Raw genomic sequence first — 9,563 nt, forward strand, 5'->3', positions numbered from 1 at the left:
ACAGCCGCAGTGTGCCTCGTGTGTCCTGCACCTGAACCGGAAACCTTTTCTCTGATGTCGCAAAGTCAGAGGGAATTCTTCTGGATGAGGTGTGGGACGCGCGAGGAGCCGCTGCACGCTACGGCTGTGAGGAGGAAGGAGCTGGCCACAAGGTAAAACTGGAGGCACTGGGTCGTGGGCCGCATAAAACGACCAGGCAGGCCAGATTTGGCCCGCGGGCCATGACTTTGACACCTGTGATTTAGAGGATCAGGAGCTGGGGGGGGGGAATGGAAAGCTGGGGGCATTTACTGCCCCAACACAGAGGGTCAGAATAACCCTACTAATGTTACCTCAGAGCTGGCAGTAAATTTCTCACCTTGAGCTCAGGTCATGCACCCTTAACTTCTGCACATCAGGGCAGAATATGCTGTGGCAGATGTCTACTGAAGAAGTTAACTCCCACGTTGAAACGGTTTCTACCATTTTCTTCCTCTAATGCAGGTGCAATCCTTTGGTTAGCCTTCAGTTGTTAGTTTCCTGCAAGGGTGTCTCAGTCTTCTGAAAATAGAATAGGATTTGGGGCAGCACACAGGTTAATCTCACCAAATGCTACCTGATACAGATGTTAATCAAAATAACTGCATGCATCATGCAAGGAAAAATGTGAACTCTGGAAGACAGATATGCATCAGCAAAACAAAACAAAAAACCTTACCGTAAGGGACTAATCATGTCTTTACAGCGTTACCTTTTTGAGAATGAGTTCTGTGCTCATAAAAAAGTTGACAGACTGCCAAAATCCAGGGAACACAAAGTAATTATCACACTTTAACCCAATAGTGAAGATGTTAGATTCAAAAAATATATGAGGGCTGTTCAAAAAGTATCAGACCTTTATTCATAAAAAGTACTCCTATTCAGATACAACAATCTTATACTAATCTCCTTCAAAGCAGTCCCCTTGGGCTGCCACACACTTCTTCCAATGGTTCTGCCACCGTCAGAAGCAGCGATGGAATGCCTCTTTTGAGATTGCTCGCAACTGGTCTGTCGCATTCTGCATGAGGTCTTCTCTTGACTGAAATCTGGTCTCTTTCAGGGGCATTTTCAGCTTGGGGAAAAGCCAGAAGTCACATGGAGTTGGGAGAGTAGGGAGCCTGAGGAATCACAGGTGTGTTGTGTTTGGCCACAGGTCCGGCTGTTTGCGTCTCATAGCGTTACGAAGGTGAGGCAGAACCTCTTGGTAGAACCCCTTGGTGATGGTTGTGCCATGTAGTGTGTACTTGTGATGAACCATGCCACTGGAGTCAAAGAAGATGGTCAGCATGACATTGCTGCGGACCTGCCTTGCTTTTTTTGGCCTCGGGGATGTTGAATGCTTCCATTGTGATGACGTCAACTTGGTTTCTGGGTTGTACCCCTAAACCCAGGACTCATCGCCAGTGATCACTGTGCTGAGGAAGTTGGGATCACTGTTCACAGTCTCCAGCATGTCCTGTGCGATCTCCAAACGGAGTTGCTTCTGCTCGATCGTTAGCAGCTGTGGCACAAACTTCGCTGAAATTCTCCTGAAGCCCAAATCCTCAGTCAAAACGGAATGAACGGATCCAACGCTGATGCTCGCCTCATCTGCCAGTTCGCTGGTCGTGATTGGACGATCCTGCATCACCAGGGTCCTCACTTGGTCAATGACGATCTCATTCCTGGATGTTGAGGGCCTACCAGAACGTGCTTCACTCTCCACTGATGTGCGGCCATCTCTGAAACGGTTGTGCCACGCCTTTATCTGTGTGGTGCCCATTGCTTCGTCCCCCAAAAGCCTGTTGAATCTTGCGGATCGTTTCCATTTGGGAATCGCCAAGCTTTACACAAAATTTAATGCAGTAGCGTTGCTCAACTTTTTCTATCATTTTGTCAAAAATAAAAATCGGACGGTGCTCACTTACACTTCCTCACTCATCGGCGGTCTGCCGGCGACTGACAGCTTCTGTAGATGAGAAAAAATACAAGCATGCGCATTAGGGTCGCCTACATACGTGCATCAAACCACGCCTCCCTAGCTTTATTTGTTTATGCAAGAAAAATGAAGGTCTGATACTTTTTGAACAGCCCTCGTATATCCTCTATAATAAAACCCTAAGCGCGCATACGCACTTAGGAGGCTGTGATCCCTGCCGCCGTGCTATGTGCTTCCGTTGCCGCGTTCCATTTGCGTGGATTTGTGCATGCATTTTTCTATGTAGTATTGTATAATGCACACCAACAGGAGATTCTACCTTGTCAAGGTAGAGACACAAAGAAATAGAGAAGGCGACCAGTGGTGCTCAATATTTTTTATTGTAGTCAAGACTTGACACATACGTGTTTCGGGGTGGCTTGCGGCGTGTGTGCGGGCTTGGGGCGGCTTGCAGTGTGTGCAGTGGATTGATCAGCGGTTTGTCTCAGCAACGGCAGGAGTTTGTCGTGCGGGTGCTGCAAGGTGTCCTATGTTGGTAAGAAGTGGAGGGGGAGAGGGAAAGGGGGCTGCTTTGGGGGGAGGGGTGTGCTGGGGGGCAGACAGCAATCGTGCTTTTCTCTGGGAGGGGGGAAACAGAAGGCGGGCACGGAGAGACAGGCAGGCATGGCGCAACAGAGAAATACAGGGACGGGGGGAGATAAAAGGAAGGGAGAAGGGCTTCTGCTGGACAGGGGGGAGCAAGCAAGGGGTGATGGTGGACAGCCGAGGAGAGAGAGAGACAGAAGAAAGAAAGACAGACACACACATCTATTCTAGCACCCGTTAATGTAACGGGCTTAAAGACTAGTATATATATAACATCATTCGACTGACCTGCCAGTCAATAAAGGCAGTATAGAAAATGTAGGACTATAATAAGGAACATAAGAGACTAAGCACCCCCTTTTATCCCTCATAATATAGTTATAACAGGAAGACAATTAAAAAATATATTTTAAAAAACTGGGATTCAAGAAACTTGCTTGGTATAAAACAGGCCTCAGCTTTGTGTATTTGAGAGAATTATATAATCTGTGCTAACTACCTGCCATTCACAACAAAAGTGTCATAGTACAATAGAGTTAACTAATGAAAACAGAATATTTTTACCCACCATAACAATAAGGCCAACGTTCCAGATGTGGACCTCTACAACACTGAGGCCTCTGGTCAGGCTGTAGCTTGGGGAACACCCAAAAAACAGTTCCTCCCCCCCCCCTCCCCACTAGAAAACAAAGCTGCAGGTGTAGTTTTTCAATGACGAGTGGAGAGCTCCATCTTCCCCGCGACCAAAAAAATTTTGACGAGCTCAATCAAAAGTCAAACAAATGATGATTTTTGCATATGATCATGAAGGCATCATCATCACAGACAAAGTTCCATTTAGAAGAAGTGTCACCGCAGTGTATTATTGTGATTTTTTTGCAAAAAATGCACAGAAAAATACACAAAACCCGACCTCAGTTGCTCTTGGCTGAGCCAATTATTCTTCACGACAACGCTCGCCCACACATAGGGAATGTCATTGAAAAACTACGCGAATACGGCCGGGAGGTGTTACCTCCTGCTCCCTACCGTCCAGACATGAGTCCACCAGACTTCGACCTTTTTCCAAAGTTGAAACAACCTATGCGTGGACTTCGTTTTGCATCTCTGGAAGAGCTTTCTTCCGCCGTTACCCGAGCCATTCGGCAACTGAACAAAAACGGTTTCTTGGATGCAATAATGAAGCTTCCCGGATGTTGAGACTCGGTCATTGCAATGCAGGGAAACTATATTGAAGGTTTGTAAAGAAATACTTGAAAAAAAAAGTAAAACATGTAAATTAAAAAAAAAAAAAAATAGTGTGCATTATTTATGAAATGACCCTCGTACATCTAACTGTAATGTTAAAGTGGTTTAAATTAAAAACATTAATCTATTTCAGGTACAGTATAATCTAATATAATAAAATGGTAAGCCGCGCATGCGCACTTCCTAAGTGTGTGCCGGTTTTCCGTGAGCTGTAGCGACACATAGGAAGTGCGCATGCGCGGCTTACGATTCTTTGAAAGACGCGGCGGTGGCTCCTCTCACGATCCCCGCCTGCGTCGGAAGTCCGACGCAGGCGGGGATCGTGAGAGGAGCCACCGCCGCGTCTTTCAACTAAAAAAAACCAAAAAAAACAAGGCGGATGTCGGCCCGATGGCTGGAGTTCACCGCTGAGTCCGGTGAGGAGTGCTTCCCTCAACAGGAACCGTCGGGTCTAATTCAAATACTCCCGGCAGGTCGGGAGGGGGCGGAGCAGGCTCGCACGCCTGGCGGGGACCGGACAGGAACTAGACTCCCTGCAGGAGCCAGCCTGATGGCTGGAGATCACCGGACTGGACAGGGGGAGCAGGTAAGGGGGTGCTGCAGTACAGGAGGAGCAGGGAAGAGGTGATTCTGGACAGGGGGGGAGGTAACAGGAAGGGAGGGGGGTAAAAGGAAGGGAGAAGGGCTCCTGCAAAGGAGAAGAGCTACTGCTGGATATGGGGAGCTGGAAATGGGGTGATGCTGAACAGAGGGAGATAAAAGGAGAAGGGCTACTGCTATATAGGGGGAGCAGGGAATGGGTGGGGGTGCTGCTGGACAGGGAGAAGGTAAAAGTAAGGGAGAAGGGCTGCTAGCACCCGTTAATGTAACGGGCTAAACAACTAGTATTCTTATAAAACTAGTTGTTTAGCCCGTTACATTAACGGGTGCTAGCAGCCCTTCTCCCTTACTTTTACCTCCTCCCTGTCCAGCAGCACCCCCACCCATTCCCTGCTCCCCCTATATAGCAGTAGCCCTTTTCCTTTTATCTCCCCCTGTTCAGCATCACCCCATTTCCAGCTCCCCATATCCAGCAGTAGCTATTCTCCTTTGCAGGAGCCCTTCTCCCTTCCTTTTATCCCCCCCCCTCCCGGTCTAGCAGTACCTCTTCCCTGCTTCCCCTATCCAGCAGTAGGCCTCCCTTCCTGTTACCTCCCCCCCTGTCCAGAATCACCTCTTCCCCGCTCCTCCTGTACTGCAGCACCCCCTTACCTGCTCCCCCTGTCCAGTCCGGTGATCTCCAGCCAACAGGATGGCTCCTGCAGGGAGTCTAGTTCCTATCCGGTCCGCGCCAGGCGTGCGAGCCTGCTCCGCCCCCTCCCGACCTGCTGGGAGTATTTGAATTAGACCCGACGGTTCCTGTTGAGGGAAGCACTCCTCACCGGACTCAGCGGTGAACTCTAGCCATCGGGCCGACATCCGCCTTGGTTTTTTGTTTTTTTTTAGTTGAAAGATGCGGCGGTGGCTCCTCTCATGATCCCCGCCTGCGTCGGAAGTCCAACGCAGGCGGGGATCGTGAGATTAGCCACCGCCGCGTCTTTCAAAGAATCGTAAGCCGCGCATGCACACTTCCTATGTGTCAAATGCAGGGCTCACGTGACAGTGGATCGCAGGCGCTCCTCTTGCTCTCTGGCTGGTGTTAACGTCTGGGGCATTTTTTATTGTTATGTGTAATCAAGGCAGAGATGAGAAGTGGCTCGAGCCGACGCGCTTCTGCTGGGGACTCGTACAGTCCAGTCCTTCTGGAGAGTGTAGGGCAGTGGGGCCGTAGTAAGAGCGGGGCATGCTGCAGTCTTGGCGGCCACGGACATACGGATCATGGAAGCACGCCGATAAGACTGCGCATGCGCCGCCTACGGTTTTATTATATAGATACAAAAAAAAAATCAATCTCGTACATATTAATTAAAACATTGTGGAAATAGCCAGCTTTTTAGAAGTCTGCATAAATTTAAAGGATTTATGAAGTTCACCAGGTAAAGAATTCCAAAGCGTAGGTCCAACATACGAAAACGCTGTTTCTTGGTATTAAAAGTCTAATGTAGATCCAACCCTAAGGGAAGAAATGCTAATCGGGCGGCAGCTTATTGAACCCTAAGAAAAACAATACTAATATGGTCTGGAATATTAATAAGGTTTCATAGCACTCGTACAATTAACAGTAACAATGAAATGGAAATATAGATTATGAGAAAGTAGTGAGAGGTTCTTCGCCCAACAACTTCCCAAACTCAGCGTTATTTTGCCACTGTAGCCGGAAAGGCTGTTCTCTTATTTTGTTAAGTGCCAATTTGCAGAAATAAAATTCTCTGTTTTGACATGGTTTCAAATCATTGATTGAACCATATCCATGTCATTCTCCTCTTGGATGGGCTGAGAACGTAACCCCGCCTTTACTAATGCGTGGCGCAGGTTTTAGCGTCGGTAGTGGCAGTAACTGCTCCGACGCTCTTAGAATTCCTAGGAGCGTCGGAGCAGTTACACACAGCTGCTAGCGCTAAATCCCGCTCGACGCGTTAGTCTTTGGGAAGCAGAGCTGAGATTGTGATGTCATAATGCCTCATTCCTCCAATAAGAGCCAACCTCATCAGTGATGTCACAATGGCTCACTTTTATTACACGTGATGGAGGGCTAAAAAGTTCTCAGCCGAACCAACCAACTTCCTAAATTCTGAGCGTTATTTTCCCACATTCTTCAAAACCTGTTCTACGCGTTAGTCTTTGGGAACCAGAGCTGAGATTGTGATGTCATAATGCCTCATTCCTCCAATAAGAGCCAACCTCATCAGTGATGTCACAATGGCTCACTTTTATTACACGTGATGGAGAGCTAAAAAGTTCTCAGCCGAACCAACCAACTTTCTAAATTCTGAGCATTATTTTGCCACTGTAGCTGAAAAGAGTGTTCTCATTTTATTCAGTGCCAATTTGCAGAAATGAAATTCTCTGTTTTGACATTGTTTCAGATCATTGATTGAACCATATTCCTGTCATTCCCTTCTTGGTTGGGGTGTGAACTTTTCAGCACCCCTTGTAGAATGAATTAAATGTATCCCACAGGGAATTATTTATAAATCCTATTTGTCAATGTGTGTGTGTGTATCTGTGTTTTGGGGGGCTAGGTTTAGTTGCAGGGGGGGTAAGTATAGGGGTGGGGCAGATGGTAGAGCAAATGCAAAGAGTAGATTTGTGGGTGTGATAGAGTTTGGGGTGATGGTGGTGTGGGGGGAGAGGTTTGAGCTGTTAGAGGGCTAGTTATAGGAGTGAGGGGAAATTGCTGGGAATGTTTTGTAGGTTGAATAATTTGGGGTAGTGGGATAGGTGCAGGATGAGTAATTTGGGGGGTTGAACAGTTTGGGGGAGTGGTGGGGCAGTTGTATTGGTAGCTTTAGGGGTGGAGCTCTTTGGGTGTAGTAGGAAGGGGTAGTTGCAAAGAAGTAGTTTGGGGTGAGGATAGTTTGGGGGGCTTGGGAAGTTTTAGGGATGATGGGACAGTAATGGGATAGTTTGAGGGTAATGGAACAGCTGTAGGGGTAGTTTTGGGGGATGAGAACCGTTAAGAGGTTGTGGGGCAGTTGAAGAATACTTTTGGGGGTAGGGACTGTTGAGGGTCATAGTTTTAGTTGGGTAGAGGCACATTGGAGGAAGTGGATGGAGTAGTTTTGGGGAGGACTGGGAGTTGATGGGAGTCATTTTTGGATGTGGGGCAGTTTGAGGCTTGGGGACAGTAGTGATTGGGAGGAAGTAGTGTGACTAGAGGAATTCCCTAACTGCTGTGATTCACTGTATGGAAGTTTCTGAAACTCCTACTCCCACAGAAATGCAACGGGACATTTTTGTTGGGGGAGGGTAATTTCTCTGGAACCCTTGGTCTGATTTGGCCTATTTTGTAGCTCAATGTGTCTTTCCATCAGTTTTTCTCATATACCGGGTTTCATCCAGTGCAATTACACTTTGCCCCCCTCCCAATCCAATCCAATCCTTACATTTATATACCGAATCATCCCCAGATACTGGGCCTTGACTCGGTTTTACATTATTGTTATAAAGCAAGGAACAACAGGGCAGAAAAGGAGTCCAAGTTTATTGGCGCTCATGATACTAATTTAGATTAATTATGTGCTCATCTAAGGCCTGCTGAAAGAGAAGAGTTATCAGGGATTTCTTAATCAGATAAAGAGAGGTAATACGTAATAGATCTGATTTCATAAGAAATTGTATTCCAAATAGACGCAAAAGAACAGGAAATATATCCCATGTCCTTAACACCTCTGACAGAAGGAAATGAGAGTTTCAGTGTCTGAGATAATCTTGATCCTGTAGGTCGTAGGGAATTAAATGACAAACCAACCGACGGTGTAAAAATACCGTGTATAATTTTAAAAATTATACAAGCGCATTTGAATTCAATTCTAAAATGAACTGGCAGCCCGTGAAGTGCCCTCAACAAAGGCGAGACGTGGTCAAACTTTCTTTTTCCCAAAATCAGTTTGGCCGCCGTATTTTGGACCAGTTGCAACCTTTTCAGACTACCTTTACTCAAACCAGTGTGCAAAGAGTGACAGTAGTCCAACTGAGCCAATATTATAGCCTGCACTAATGTAGCAAAGTGTTGTTGATAGAAAAGGTGCCGAACCCTTCTCAACCTTTCCCGAGCCCTTTTGTATCATTCTTTCCAGCTTCTGTTGGATTGGAAAGAATACAAAGGCACAAGCTAAAAAAATAAATAAATACCACAAACCAACTGGGTCTCTGTTTTAGTAGATATGCATAGTAGATGACAGCAGATATAGGCCCGAATGGTCCATCTAGCCAGGGAGAGGGTTTAAGAGGAAAGAGGAGCAGCTCAGTCTTGGACATGTTTAGTTTCAGATGACGGACGGCAGCAATGTCAGCACACAAAGGTCCACGTGAAAGCCAGTCCTATCATTGTGGGCTGAACCATAGTTGATGAAGGCCTTCTTTTATTAAACTGTGGTAGAGGTTTCTACTGCGTCACTGAGCGCGCTAAATGCTCTGATGGTGCTCCGATGCGGTAGAAATCTCTACCATGGCTTGGCAGAAGGTTGGGGGGGGTGAATATTGCACTTAACCAGCTATGTTTTCACTGACTCTATAAACCTAGAAATTCAATGCTGAAGGCCAGACGTGGCCCTTCATTGCAACTGGCTATAAAATAACGTCACCCAGATCCAACGAAGACGCTTAGTTAATCCAGAATGCCACCTATAAAACTCATCACTAATTGCAAAAAATGTGATCATATGATGCCCCTTCTACAGAATGCCCACTGGTTGCCAATATCCCATGGGATGACATATAAAATAATTTTGCTTTGCTTTAAAATACGACAATCAAACTTACCAGCATTCCTAGATAATACCATATACACCTCTTAGGACCTTACGATCCAGCTCTCTTCAACGTGAACTGCCTAGAAGTCACACGATTATGGCGGAATCCTATATAATAAAACGCTAGCCGCGCATGCGCAATCAGACCTGCGTGATCTGTAATCCCTGATCCGTAGGTCCGTGGCTAAGGTGATGTGCGGTCTTGCCGGCTCTGGCTCCCTTTCCCTTCACGGGTTATTTCTACGGTTCACCCAGCTCCCTTACACTGTAGGTCCGTGGCTAACATGATGTGTGCTCTTGCCGGCTCTGGCTCCCTTTCCCTTCACGGATTATTTGTACGTTCACCCGGCTCCCTTACAGCGGCGGCGGTGGCTCCTGTCTCGAGTCTATGGCTATGC

Source organism: Geotrypetes seraphini, chromosome 16, assembly GCF_902459505.1.
Source record: "Geotrypetes seraphini chromosome 16, aGeoSer1.1, whole genome shotgun sequence".
Lineage (NCBI taxonomy): Eukaryota > Metazoa > Chordata > Amphibia > Gymnophiona > Dermophiidae > Geotrypetes > Geotrypetes seraphini.